Genomic DNA, 15,391 nt, shown 5'->3' with positions numbered 1-15,391 from the left:
TCCTGTGCATTGAATGATATTTAGCACTATCTCTGGCATCTTTTAACTAGATGCAAGTAGTAGCTCTTGTCTTGCAGTTTTCTAGTTGTGACACTTGAAAATGTTCCTGGGGTTGGAGATGGAGTTGGGAGGAGTTACCCCCGGTTAAGAACCACTGCTTCATTAAATGCAGTTTTAAAAGCTGAGCTATTGCTCCCATTATTTCAGTCACTTTTTTTTTCAATCAAATATATATTGAGCTTTTAAAAGGTAAAATATATTGTGTACATTTATATTTTCTGCACTTGGTCCTTGAAGAATATTTTACATAAGTAAATCAACTATCTCCAAGTATGAATCGAGTTTTACAAGTTTGTGATCTACATAAAACTATGTAATTTTTAGCATATTAAATCTTAAATATTTTATTCATCATATTAGAATTTTTTTGTGTTTTCATACAGTCTATGTAATTCTTATTTTAAGAATCACCACATGATACTCCATTAAACAATGACTAATGTTTGGTCTATTTTTAAATATTAATAATACGGTTTGGATCTGTGTCCCTGCCCCAAATTTTGTGTTAAATTGTCATCCCCAGTATTAAGGTGGGTCCTAGTGAGGGATGATTGGATCATGGGGATGGATTTCTCATGAATGGTTTAGAATCATCCCCTTGGTGCTGTACTTACAATAGTGAGTGACTTCTCACAAGATCTGGCTATTTAAAAGTGCGACGCCTCATTCTCTCTCTTGCTTCTGCTCCGGTCATGTAACAGTCTTGCTTCCCCTTCACCTTCTGCCATGATTGCTAGTTTCCTGAGGCCTCCCCAGAAGCCAAGAAGATGCCAGCATCAAGCTCCCTGTACAGCCTGCAGAACCATGAGCCAGTCAAACTCCTTTATATATATATAAATATATATATACATTTATATATAATGTAAATTAACAAATTTAATATAAATATATAAATTTATATATATATAAAATAAATATATATATATAAATTACCCAGTCTCAGGTAATGACAGACTTTTCCACAGTGAGCTATTTAGGCAATAAAGGGGAGATATATAGAGACTTTGTGTCTAGAGTTACATTGTACTGTATAGAATAGTGGTCAAATACACATGCATGCACATACACACACACAGATACACACATACACATGCGCACACACACACACACACGTTTACCAGACAAGAACTAATCTGCAGGAAAACTATATTTCTTTATAGCAGTGCAAGCATGACCTAATACAATTAATCATGGCTCCAATTTTTATTGTAAGATCTCATTGATCATGTTCATATCTCTTTGAAAATAGTTCTAGAGGTAATTAGTAGGCCAAAGTGTGAAAATATAATATGTGATTCAGACTACCACAAACTTTCTAAGAAATATAAAAGTTCTCAGGTTGGGAGGCCAAGATAGGAGGGTCTCCTGAGCCCAGAAATTCAAGACTAGCTTGGGCAACAGGGTGAGACACTGTCTCTACAAAAAAATTTTAAAATTTAGCTGGGCATGGTGGTACATGCCTGTGGTTCCAGCTACTAGACAGGCTGAGGCTGGAGGATTTCTTGAGCCCAGGAGTTCAACTATGCAGTGAGCTGTCTTTGTGCCACCGCATTCCAGGCTGGGTGACAAAGTGAGACCCTGTCTCAAAAAAAAAAAAAAAAATGTTCTCAGGGTCCAAGATCAGCATGGTATGAAAACACTGGTTTCCTATACCTTCTGAAACAACGTTAATAACAATATGTTGAGTGCTTTCTGAGTTCATTGCCCTGTTTAAGGACTTTTTATGTGTTGGTTATTGATTCTCATCATAACCTAGTATTATGAGTACTGTTTTGTTGTTGTTTTGTTTGTTTGGTTTTTTGAGACAGTCTTGCTCTGTTGCCCAGGCTGAAGTACAGTGGCATGATTCTGGCTCACTGCAACCTTCACCTCCCAGGTTCAAGCGATTCTGCTGCCTCAGCCTCCCAGGTAGCTGGGACGACTACAGGTGCTCACCGCCATACCCGGCTAATTTTTGTATTTTTAGTAGACATGGGATTTCACCATGTTGGCCAGGCTGGTCTTGAACTCCTGATCTCAAGTGATCTGCCTGCCTTGGCCTCCCAAAGTGCTGGAATTATAGGCATGAACCACTGCTCCTGGCCAGAGGATGGGTACTGATATTAGCCCCCATTTTACAGAAAAGAAAAATTTAGCAATAAACAAGGTTAATTACCCTGCTCAAGGACACAAAGCTGACTAGCGGCAGAGCTAGTACTTCAACTCAGTCTAGGTTCAAAAGCTTTGGTCTTAACTATTCTGCTGTATAGAAATTCCCATGATATACTCTTATTTTACACATAGGAAAACTATGTAGACGTGAAGACAGAACCCTCAAAAGCTGATGCTTCAGTCTATAAAATGAACATGCAGTGAATGAAATAAAGTTTATATAGGTGCCAAAATGAAAGCAATGTCAGTAGAAATTAAACTGTGATTTGAAATTATTTGTGGGACATGAAGCCCACATTCCTAATCCTAAATTCAATTTGATTATATAGACTAGAAAAAGTCTTCCTATAGTCACTTTTGGGTTGTTCCACTGGCATATATATACACATTAAAGCTAGAAAACATAACCATTTTCTTAATACTTTATATTAGAAAAAAACATTAACAGTCTAAAACCTTAAACTAGTATCAAGCCATATATCCTATCCTTGCCCAAGTTAACCCATGCAAAATTATAACCTGAGTTTATTCACATATTAAGTCATAGTCCTTATCATGTGCCGAGTACTGGAAATATATTAATAAATATTGTTTCATTTCTGCTCTCAATAACTTTACTATTTAATGGATATTGATTTGTAAAAAATGAGTACATAACGCTGTGAAATGTATTAAAATAGAGTATGATAATGCACAAACTTCCAAAGTAGTAGAGAAGATGGGATAATAAACTGGAAGATAGGGCTAATCAATATTACAAAGCATGTGTTATATGGTTTGAATATGTCCCTCAAAGGTCATGTATTAGAAAAGTGATGCCCAATACAACAGTATTAAGAAGTGGAATCTTTAAAATGTGATTAGGTCGTGAGAGTTCTGTCCTCATGAATGGCTTAATGCTGTTATCTTGGAAGTGCATTAGTTATTGCAGGAGTGGGTTCCCGATTAAAGGATGAGTTTGACTCCTTCCCTGTCTTGCGTATGTATTCTCTTACCCTCCTACCTTCTCCCATGGGATGATACAGCAAGAAGGCCTTTGCCAGATGCTGGCCCTCTACCTAGGACTTCCTTGCCTCCAGAACTGTAAGAAACAAATTCCTGTTCTTTATAAATTTCCCAGTCTCAGGTACTCCATTATAGTACACAAAATGAACTAAGATACACACCTGAGCAGAAGTTACCTAGGACACTAAGGAATTAAATGGAGGGTATAGCCCAGAGATGGAAGACAATATAGAAACACATGGAAGAATAAGACAGAATGATGTGTTTAGAGAATTGTAAGTAGGTCATTTTTCCAAAAAACTAATTTGTAAAAAAATAGAATTGATAGTAATACAGATTAAAACATGAACTTGTTGAGTGAATGGCACCCCAAAAACAGTCTGTGAAATTCCAAAAATCAGATCGTAATCTATTTCATTTATTCATTTGCAAATATTCAAGGATTTTCTGTGATGAAAGGCATGGGGCTTCAGTGGAGAAGGCACAATGCAGAGCAAGAGAAGCAGCATCCTTGTCTGCATTGAGTTTAGCTCCCAGAAGGTAGAAACAGACAAGACAAAGAACAGGTAAACAAATAAACAAAAGTAAACAAGATAATTTCATATAGTCAAAATATAATGATGACAATAAAATGATGATATATGAGAAAACTAAGAACTCTTTCCATTTATGCCTAGTGTTCCATTATTGGAATGCTATGCATATGGGAGTTATTTATATCTTACTGCTCAAGGTCATCGCCAAGGTCTGATTTTTCACACATGTCTGCAATTCAAAAAATTGCAACCTCTGGAATAAATGGGTTAAACTGGATTCTATGAGGCCTTCTGAAGTGGTAATATTTGAACTAGGATCTGAGTGATTTGAAAGAACCAGGAACATGAAACCTCAGGAGCACATAATCCCAGGTATGGAAAACAAGAAGTGCAAAGCCATAAAGTAAGTCTGAACTTGCCATGTTCTAGAACAAAAAGAAGCAGAAAAGGCAAGATAGATAGTAAATGAGTTCAGGAAGTCAGTTAGAGCATTTTAGGCTGTGGTATAGAGTTTGAGTTTTTTTCCCCCAAGTGTCACTAAAAGTCACTGAAAAGTTTTACACAAAAGATTGCACCATATTGAATGGATTTAATGGGGTAATAATACCAAGAACAGGGAGACCAGTCAGGAGGTTATTTCCCGTAACCTATAAGACAGATGATAGTGGCCTGCAGTAATAGAGATAAGTGGATGAATTTAAAACAAGTTAATAAATGGTGGCACCCTTTTATGGGGTTGATCAATACTACTGATTTTGGGCCAGTGATTATTTGCAAGATTTTTCTACTTGGTTAGTAATAGGTAGATACTTGTGAGAAGGCCAATTTACTCACTGCTGTACTTTTCCCTCTCTCCAACACTGAAATATTACATAATTAATGCTTTCTGAGAGAATCATCTTTTCTATAACTTGTTTATGCCTAAGGAAAAGAAACCATTACATACACAGAGGCTTTGGTTTTTACATTTCTCTAAGGCATGGTTTGATTGTGTGGCACAGGGCATTGTTCACCTCAGGGTCTAGTAGAGAGCTTGGCACACCAATTAGGAGCATTTTTCCACTGACTCAGCCTTTCCCTGGATATCTGCAGGCTCTACCTTTTGAATACCTGCTGACTTTTGTTTAGAAAGGCACAGTGATTAGCCCCCAGTATCTTTTTCAAGCAGCGCTTTACTTAATGCTCACTCACAATCTTTGTCATACAGTGTCAGACAGATCTCTCTCCTCTTGACCCAGAGGAGATAGTAAGTTAAGACACGGCAGTGCTTTGAGCCCTTCTTGTGGCCTATATCTCTACCCAGGCCTCCAGGATTCTCCCTAATTGTTCAAGATTCCTAAGAATCCAAATGCCACATCATGTCTCTACAAACCTTTCTGTAGTTTCCAAGTAACTCATAATTTCTCAGTGAAATCAAAGATATTGATTATTCTATTTGTAACATCTTTTTTTACTATAAGATAAAATATAACACACAACAATTATAAAATGTATAACTTAATGAGGTATTGTTAAACACTCACTGCAACCCAGTTCAAGAAAGAGAACTTTGCTGACCAATCCAGACACCTCTTCATCCAATCATGGCCAATCCTTTTCCTCAAAAGTGAACACTAATTCAATCTTTATATTATACTAATCACTTCTTTGTATTTTATCATCAAGATGGGCATCTTTGCACTCTACAGTTTAATCTTCCAGTTTAAAAATATATTATAGCCTTGTTATTTTATCTGTAGGTTTCCCCTCTTATAAAACTCATGGTTTTATTCCTTATATCTGTTGAACAAACTGAATCACTTGGCTTACAGATTTTTGCACAGTCTAGACTTTGGTGATTGCATACTCATGGCACAGCTCAACGTCTTCTTCTGCCCTGTGTATTTTTTGCAACCAGCAGCTGAATCCAGAAGCCTAATCAGACTCATGTGCAATCCCTTTGGCAACACTAGAAGTTGTGTGATGTCCCTTTGTCATCTTTGTCATAAGGCACATGATGTCTGACTGTTGCTCTTTTCATGCAAGAGATGTTGGTGCTCAGTGCCTGGGTCCATTACTTCACTGAAGGTTGAAAAAACAGTGACATTCTAATTCTTTATTTCTTTTTATTTTTCTAAAAGTATGTATTATAGACTATAATTATAAAGAGACAATGTTTCTCTCATGCCTTTTGTATACTTGGTGGTACAGTTCATATAGAACAGATAGGATAAAAACTTTCAACTTTTAGAAGAAGGCGACTTTCAGTATATAGGCGTACAGAGCTCCCTCCTCTCTAATTTTCACATGTGTTCAAAGATACCGTGGCCTTCTTTCTGAAACTTCTCTGTTTTGTTCCCCTGCAATTTATTTAGAATTCTTTTACCTTCTCCTCTTATTTCTAATCTGCTCGAGGCCAAATCTCCCCTTGGCAGCTTCTTCTCAGTGTGGACTTCTGTTTGGAAAGGGATGCGTTGGCAGCTTAGTTTTAAATTTTCATGGTAGCCAATGTAGAACAGCTCCTTCAAGCATTACTGTACCTTCTCTTTCTGGAATGGACAAAATTATTCCTAGTTTCAGCTGCTATTCTAAAATTAGTCCACAGCATTTTTAAGCAAATAAATATTGACTATTTTTAAGTTGTAGTCTCAGGTACTTCAGACATCTGTTGCTTCTTTCTGCTTCTGCCAGCACAGATGCTAATGTTGTTCAGCTGTGTCACTGTTGGGAGGCGGCCCTCACACGCTTGTATTTGGAACTCGTGGGGATACCTGTCGCTAGATTTTGTTGTAAGTGTTGTTCATGAGTTTTGATTTCTCTATCCAATTTTTCTGTTAGTTTTTATTCAGATAAATCTTTAAAAATATGTTGTAGCTACAGCATCTTTCTAGAACTCCCTTGAATTAATCTAATTTTTGCTTCATATTCAGGCATGATTGCTGATGTTATGGAAATATTGGATCAGTGAATACCAAATCTGTAACCCTGATACTCCCATGTCTCAAAAGGTATCTTGAAATTATTTTAAAAAATTTCTTCAAATATTAATAGTTAACCAATTGTAAGCAATTATATAAGCAATGAGTGGTTATAATTGGTATTCATGGTTATCCAATTATAAGTAATAAGTGCCCATTTTATGCACGATGTAGAATCACTGAATATCAAAGATAGATAAAAATTAAGTAACTTATTTATTAATTCACTTGCCAATTAATTCTTTAATAAATGTACCAGACTGTCTACTAACTACAGTTACTGTGTTACAAATTAGAGTAACACGTAAAGAAGGCATGAGCCCAACTTTTTACTATGATATAATTAAGCCATTCAGCACATCTTGCTGGTGTATATTATATGTCATGTTTTGCACTAAGTGTTGCTTTAGATTTATACTGGATGTAAACAATCTATGGACACCTTCCTTCCATTAAGATCCATGACCTTGGGGGCATCAAGAGACTTATATGAACTCTATCTTCAAAGTGTTCCTAGTAGTACTGTTTTTCTACAGGTTGTTTATAAAAATTCAATTATATAACAGTTCACAAAGCTTCTTGTAATTTCTTAAGTGCTTTCTACATGAAAAATTCATGAATTTTTTCATTTAATAAATATTGAGTACCCACTGCTATGGTCTGAATGTTTGTCTTCTCCAAAACTCATGTTAAAAATTAATTGCCATTGTAATAGTATTAAGAGGTGGGACACTTAAGAGGCAATTGAGCCATGAGGCTACACTCTCATGAACGGAATTTGTGCAATTATCAAAGGGAAATGTGGCCCCCTTTCTTCCTCTCTTGCCCCTCCTCTTTTCACCATGGGATGAAACAGCAAGAAGGCCTTCACCAGATTCAGGCCTCTTGATTGTGGACTTTCCAGCATTCAGAACTGTACAAGCCCCCTGATCTTGAGCTGTTATGGTTTGGCTCTAAATATCATGTAGAATTATGATCTTCAGTGTTGAAGGAGGGTCCTGAAGGGAGGTGATTGTATCATGGAGGCGGATTTCCCCCTTGCTGTTCTTGTGATAGTGAGTTCTCATGAGATCTGGTTGTTTAAAAGTGTGTAACACTTCCCTTTTAGCTCTCCCTCCTGCCATTATGTGGAAACATGCTTGCTTCCCCTTCACTCTTCTGCCATAGTTGTAAATTTCTCAAGGCCTCTGATATGGTTTGGCTGTGTCCTCCCACAAATCTCATCTTGAATTGTAGTTCCCATAATCCCCACATGTCATGGGAGGGACCTGGTGGGAAGTAACTGAATCATAGGGACTGTTTCCCCATGTTATTCTTGTGATAGTAAGTTCTCACAAGATCTTATGATTTTATAAGGGGCTTCCCTCTTTCCTCAGTTCTCATTCTTCTCCTTCCTGCTGCCATGTGAAGAACGATGTGTTTGACTCCCCTTTCATCATGATTGCAAGTTTCCTGAGGCTTCCCAAACCATGCTGAACTGTGGTCAATTAAACCTCTTTTCTTTATAAATTGCCTATTCTCAGGTAGTTCTTTATAGCAATGCAAGAAGAGACTAATACATGGACTTCTCAGCATCCCAAGCTTTTATTATAAATTGCCCAATCTCAGATATTCTGTTATAGCAGGACAAACAGACTAAGATACTACCGTGTGTCAGGCTTAATTTTAGTTTTGCGGGATAGAGCCAGTGACAAAGACAAGTTTCTAACTTCTATGAAGATAGTGTCCTGTGGGAGAAGGCTGATTTTAAACAAACACATGATGAAAAGGTCTCAGGTTATGGATGATAAGTACTGTGAGGCATTTGAAACAGGAAGATGTGGCTGAGAGAAACCAAGGTACTTTTTAGTCGTCATAGACGACCATGACAAGGACTTTTTTTCCCCTGAGACTTCAATAATAAAAAGGAATCATCCAGGCAGCAATGAGGCTGTTGAGTGTTGCAACCAGAGAAATACCTGGTTAATGAGTTCTATATGACCAAGGAGCAGAAAGCAGTTGAGTGTGGCAGGAGTTGCATGAGAGAGTGAAGAACTGGTAGGAGACGATGTGGTAGAGGAGGCTGGAAACTGGATTGTGAAGGGCTTTATACTCTGGAGGATTGGATTTTTTTAAGATAAAGTTATAAACTATGGAACAGTTAAGCCCTTAGGAAATTATTTTAATAGTCCAGGTAAGAAATGGTAAAATAACATAGGAGAAAAGATATCGCCTAGGTAATAGTTCAGCTAGGAAATGGACGAAGAGAATGGAGAAATGGCCATGTCTTAGATGGGGATGATAGGAGTGAAAATGAAGAGAAGAGGTTTTATTAGCAAAATTAATGTTTTGAAGTGAGATCCAAGAGGCCTTGCCAATGCATTGCTTATGAGGAATTATGTAAAGTGAGTCATCAAGAATAACTCCAAGGTTTTGGCTTAGGAAATTAGAAAGATGGTGAAACCGTTTACTGGGATGTGACAAAACAGAGTGGGTAGACATATTGTTCTGGAATGGGTAGAAATAGTATTTGGGAAAGAATCAAGATTTTTCTTTCAAATATGTTAATTTTAGATACATATTTGACATTTAAATGAATTCATCAAGGAAGCCTTATATATAGGCATCTGAGTCTGTGCTTTCTGGCAGAGGCCAAAGCTGGAAATATCAGTATTAGGTCAGTGGCATATAGATATTATTTAATGCTCGGTGAACTGTGGAGGTCACCTAGGGAAAGATAATTAAAGAAGATACTTCTGGATTGCAACTGAGAAAAGAGATTTAAAGAAAAAGAAAAGGGAAGAAAAACAGAGAAGAGTGCTGATAAGGAGATAGGAATAGAATCAGAAGAGTAAGTTTAGTGTCTCAAAAGCTAGCAAAATGATGGATTTTTTAAACAAGTAGAATGATCAATGTGGGATCTTGCTGAGAGTTTGAGTAAGAGTAAGGAAACGATCATAGGATTTGGCAATGTTAAGGTCACTGACTTTGGTGACCATCACAAGAAAGTTCCTTGGAGTGATGGGGTCCAAGTCCTACATGGAATAATTGTTATGATACAATTAGAGATACCATGACTAAAGATAAAAAATAGCAAGAGAATAATTGAATGCTAAACTCTGTGATAGTTTAGAAGCAGATCAGTACAGACCAAATTGTCAAAGCAGATGATATTTGAATAGAGTCTTGAGTGGTGGATATATTTAGAAAGCCGAGATAGAGAGAAGCATTGCACTCAGGAAAACTCAGGACAGTGCAGAGTTTGAAACTGGCATGTGTCCTCAGACCTTCCCCAGGTGTAGGGCACCAATTATGTTTTTAAGAGGAAAGGTAAACTTTGCTTGAGGGTAATATTACTTTCTAGGCAGCCATAGAGGACAGAATGTATCAATAATCTGGATCCCCTAAGCTGCATATGAGAGCCACTAGCCAATACAGCTATTATGCACTTGAAATATAATTTTTAATAATATTTAATTTTAATTAACTTAAATGAAAATTTAAACAGCCATAGGTGGCTGGTGGCTGCCAAATAGGACAACACAAATATATTTCTATTTTTACAGATAATTTTATTGGACATTGCTTCCCTCGAGGACAGATCCCTCATCATTGGCTTTAACTGCTGAGGGAAACATAGAGGCTCATTGGTTTAATTAAGGATTGAGAGGAAAAGGAATCTGATTACTTCTCAGTCCTTTCTGCCTCCCCACAGAGCTGAGAAACACACTGACCACAAAGCCCTGGATGATTTCCAAAGCTGTATGAGATGAAGAAAAGAAATGCTATGGAGAAATAAGCCAGCAGTCAAAAGATGCTGCTGTGGACAATTTAAATGAGAATTGCATCAAGAAACCCACCTTGAGCCAGCTGGGTGTGCCACGGGACTGAGACAACTGCCGCCAGGCTACACTAATCCCAAGTCCTAAGAAGAGTCTCAAGAGGGAAGAGAGAACAGATTCCTTTGAGCACATTAGATGGAAACATTCTAAATATATAATCAGGTGGTAAGATTGCTTCAGAAATATGCTGACAATGCATGAAAAATTAACATCCAAACTTATTTTGCATGAGTCAGGCCCATTAGTTGTGCCACAAAAAGAAAAAACAAGTTCATATGTTCCTATAAGTAAGGGAAACTGAATGCTTAAACTTCTATCCTACAAATTATTTTTTCTGTTTATTCTTGTGTTGACTCTTACAGATTCAAACTTAAATGACTGTACTCTGCAGTCTCCTATTGTTTGTTTCCTCGCTCTTCTGCCTGACACCTATTCCCACATTCATTTCCTCAACACACAATTTCAACAACATTTTCTCTGTCTTCATTATCTTAGCATTTCAGATCTTCCACTCTGTTCTCCGACTCTCTCTCACCACATTTGCTTCTATTCACAAGCATGCCTCAGCCATGGAAATGGGCCACTCCTAGTTCAAGCTTCTTGCAGAATATATAAGTAAACTGAGGTCTAGAGAGGAGCAGAAATGTCTAAGAATGCACATTTTGTCAAAGTCTTACTCCTTAATATGATCAGTTTATTCAGGTTGTGCTGTGCCTATCAAGTGATTTGTATATAACTAATTTCAAACAAGTTGTAGTTAACTAACACGAGAGTGAGATAGATGGCAATCTCATCAACTCTTTTCTTCTCTTCCTCCCATATGCTTTAATACACGTCTAAAGATAATATCCTAAGGAGAATAAGGAGAAAGCAGTCAACCACTGTTCACGTTTCCTGATGGATTCAATAACCCTCACAATATTCAGTTTTGATGATACTAAGTTTGACTCATGTGCATGCGCCTTAGAGGCAGACTAGATTCTTGCTACACTCAACTTTGACATGATACATGGGAGAAAGTAGATTAAGAAATTTTATAGGAATGTATTGTGTTTGTGGAAGGCTTTTGGTAGAAATCCTAAGGATATTTAAAAATTAACTCTTTATTACATTTAAGACTACCTCTATTCATTCTACAAGTATTACTGAATTACATACTCTAAGCCAGACAGTGTATTAGGTAATACAAAAATAAACAAACCCAGTCAGTGCTCTTGTCTTATTGGAACCTAGAGACCAAGGTAGGGGATACTGACATTAGATACTAAATCCTGTGAATGAAGGATACACAGTTTTATGGTATATTCTGTTCCAAATGTTTGCCTAATGGTTCCAAGCTCACTATTCCATATTATGATCTAAGAGCCATCCTCCTAGACTGCCAAGACACCTTTTTCAACAGTGTTCTCTTAGGTTTCTTAGGTTTTGCCAGTAGGAAGTAATAAAGGGGGACTGCAGGCAGAGGAGAACAAGACACTTCCTGCTTGTGTCTTGTTATTAACACCACCCAGAAGAAGAGGTTTGGTCCAGCCTCCAGCTTATTTTAGCACTTTCAGAACCAGCCTCATTGTACCCCTTCAGAGAGGCTGCCAGCATCCATATCCTTGATGTTAGGAACAGGGCTGGTTGCACTGGAGCTCTTGAAAAAAAAAAAATAAATAAATGCCAAGTTCACTAGGCTTTAAATTCCTACTGCAAATCTTAATCATAAAAAGCTTCTAAAATCTTTATAAAATAATTAGTAAAGTATAATTTAATTCTATACATTGCACAATTACCAAAAACAAAAAACAAAAAACAAAAAAACCCTTGGATTTAGAGATTTATTATATTTTGCAAATGAAACCCAGGACTTCTGTGAAAAGATTGGGTTCCTGAGACTTTGAATGGGGTATCTAGATAAACCTGAGTGAAGCTGAGAATACTGATTTCCACCTTTTTTTTTTTTTTTTGAGACAGAGTCTACCCTGTCACCCAGGCTGGAGTGCAATGGCACAATCTCGGCTCACTGCAACCTTCGCCTCCCAGGTTCAAGCGATTCCCCTGCCTCAGCCTCCCGAGCAGCTGGGATTACGGGTGTGTGCCACCATGCCCAGGTAATTTTTTGTATCTTTAGGAGAGACGGGGTTTCACCATGTTGGCCAGGCTGGCCTCGAACTCCTGACCTCGAGACCCGCCAGCCTCGGCCTCCCAAAATGCTGGGATTACAGGCGTGAGCCACTGCGTCTGGCCAAATCCCCACATCTTTCAGAAGCTTTCTTACCAGCAGATGCAGCCCTTTCTTCCGTAACAGAATAGACCAGTCTCCTCTTGCTTGTAATAAGGTCACTTAAACCAATAGCCTTGTGAGAAGGGTTTTACTTTTCTCAAGATCTACACCCATCCCTGCAGACATCTAAAGATTGAAATACAGTCAGATCTCAACATACTCACGGGGATAAAGGCAGAGGCTGGCCCGGGAGAAGGCTCATTTTCCTAAAGGTATGCAAGATTTTAAAATTTGTATTGGCAGAAAACTGAGTGATATACATGGGAATTCTAAGGATTTTAAACTAAGAGGGATATATCATTGAATTGGGTTGAATTTATTGACATCGGTGCATGAACCTGAGATTCTGGGTGTGATATGTTAGCTTGTGTGCTAATAATAATACGTAGTCTCCCAGGAGCCTCTAAAGGGACACATCCCTGCTGACACCTTGATTTTAACCCAGTGAGACCCATTTTGGATTTTTGTTTTCCAGAACTATAAGGGAAATTTCTGTTGTTGTTAGCCACTATATTTGGATTAGTTTGTTAAAGTGGGCTGTAGGAAACCAGTACACTCTTAGCCTAGACAGCCTCTTTCCCTCTTCCTACAACACAACCAAACTCAAACTGCAGTCACCAGATCACCTGCCCTTAGAGCTTGGGCCGTGCAACCTCCTCTAGAATGGAGTTAGGCAGTTCTGCAAGGCTTAGCTGTAGAATGAAGTGAGGCTGCCCCATCTCATTAGCACAGGAGAAAATGGAAACTAGAAAAAAAAGAAAAAAAAAAAAAAAAAAAAAAAACTATGGGAACACAGGCAATACACATTAGATCTAGTTTTTTATTAACTAAAAAAAATTTTTTAGAATGTGTAATATGTTTACATCATTCAAACATTTCAAAAAAACACAAAAGGGAAAACAGTTTTACCCTTATCCTCATCCATCTACTTTTCTCTCTTGGGTCACCTACTATTATCAAAGGAACAGATAATACTTGGAGATGGGAGCTTCATATACTGGGTCTTGGGAAGTCTCTCTGATAAGGTAGGATCTGAGCAGAGATGTGAATTAAGGGAGTGATGGTTGCATGCAGGTATCTGGGGGAAGAGTGCCACCTTTGGAAGAAGCATCACTTAGTGACCCTCGAGAATGACAAAGTTAAAAACAACAAACCAAGAAAAAGTTATAATTTTCTGAGAAGTCAAAACATTGTATTGTGGAAGAAGTATATTCTCTTCATGCTCAGAAGATGAAGTATTACTCATGAAGATTGCACTATGGTATACTGGAAGAAAAATAAAAACCCAAATGATTCTTTATTGTTTTTTAATGGTGAAGCATGTTTTAGGATAAAACCTTGCTGTAACACTGCTGAAGAGATTCTAAAGTAGGCTGAAACAGCACCGATCCTGACCCTTGACCTCCCACAGATCAGAGCCCAATTCCCACATTGGCTGCAAGGTTAGAACAGATGAGAATTTAATGACATATGAATATACAGTGGCAGAGTTTATAAGATGCAAAAAGGGATTCGACACTTTACTCTTTTAGCTACAACTGGATGACTGCTAAACAATTAATTCCATTAATCACTGGATTGTTTTACATTCTCTGAAGACTCTTACCGTAACTTACAGTAACAAACAAACAAACCCACCAAGAAAAATAAAAAGAGCTGGGCACATTGGCTAACGCCTATAATCCCAGCACTTTGGGAGACTGAGGCGGGAGGATCACTTGAGGACAGGAATTTGAGACCAGCCTGGCCAATATGGTGAAACCCCGTCTTTACTAAAAATATAAAAATCAGTAGGACATGGTGGCAGGCACCTGTAATACCGGCTACTCAGGAGGCTGAGGCAAGAGAATCGCTTGAATCCGGGAGGCGGAGGTTGCAGTGAGCCGAGATTGCACCACTGCACTCCAGCCTGAGTAACAGAGCGAGGCTCTGTCTCAAAAATTAAGGAGAAGGAGAAGGAGGGGGAGGAGGGGGAGACGGCGGGGAGACGGCGGGGAGACGGAGGGGAAGAGGGAGGGGGAGAGGGAGAGGGAGAAGGAGGGGGAGGAGGAGGAGGAGGAGGGGGAGGAGATGATTTTGGTTAATTTCTGTCCAAGGTCAGTATGTTTTCAGTCTAGTAAAGATGGTAAGTTTATATTGGAAAATAAGGTCACTTCTACTCTGGTATGAAGGAGTCACGTCCAGTCCATTCCACTGTGTGGATTGATAAGCAGAGATGATCCAGCCGGAAGACCAAAAGAATGAATTCCACGGTCATTTCTTTCTCATAGAGGACAGCTTCAGGTTGCCTCTGCAGAAGAGAAAGAAGGGGCCTTGGCCAACAGGTTGTTAAGAAATTTTAGCACCACAAACAGACTCAGAATCAAAGGAAACATTCCAAGAGTTGAAAAAGACAATTCATTCAACTAAATAAATGGAATGGTTCCAAGACTGGAAAAATACCAGTGGGGCAGAAACAAAAGCTATAAATATTCCTCCTGGAAAGAGAATACTCAAGACTGTCATAGACATAGCAGGAAAAATGTTGGAAAACCAGAAAATTGGACATGTTGCAGCTGCTTTTCAAGGGACAGTCTTGGCCACTGGAAATAG

At 38.2% G+C, this 15,391-nt stretch overlaps 1 long non-coding RNA gene across 9 annotated transcripts in view; it reads left to right on the top strand.

Moving 5' to 3' along the window:
- Window positions 1-14,748, top strand: part of LOC144333614 (uncharacterized) — a 31,549-nt gene extending 16,801 nt beyond the window's left edge. For 8 of the 9 annotated variants that reach the window (XR_013402509.1, XR_013402512.1, XR_013402511.1 and 5 more), the window contains 2 exons: window positions 10,404-10,695; window positions 12,490-14,748. This is a non-coding gene — a long non-coding RNA (uncharacterized LOC144333614). The remainder of the gene's footprint in view (window positions 1-10,403; window positions 10,696-12,489) is intronic. The other variant, XR_013402505.1, reaches the window with a different exon arrangement.
- Window positions 14,749-15,391: the final 643 nt, after the last annotated feature.

This window comes from Macaca mulatta, chromosome 13 (genome assembly GCF_049350105.2).
Source record: "Macaca mulatta isolate MMU2019108-1 chromosome 13, T2T-MMU8v2.0, whole genome shotgun sequence".
Taxonomy (NCBI): Eukaryota; Metazoa; Chordata; class Mammalia; order Primates; family Cercopithecidae; genus Macaca; species Macaca mulatta.
Note: the sequence above shows the minus strand (reverse complement) of the source record. Positions and strands in the feature narration are given on the sequence as shown.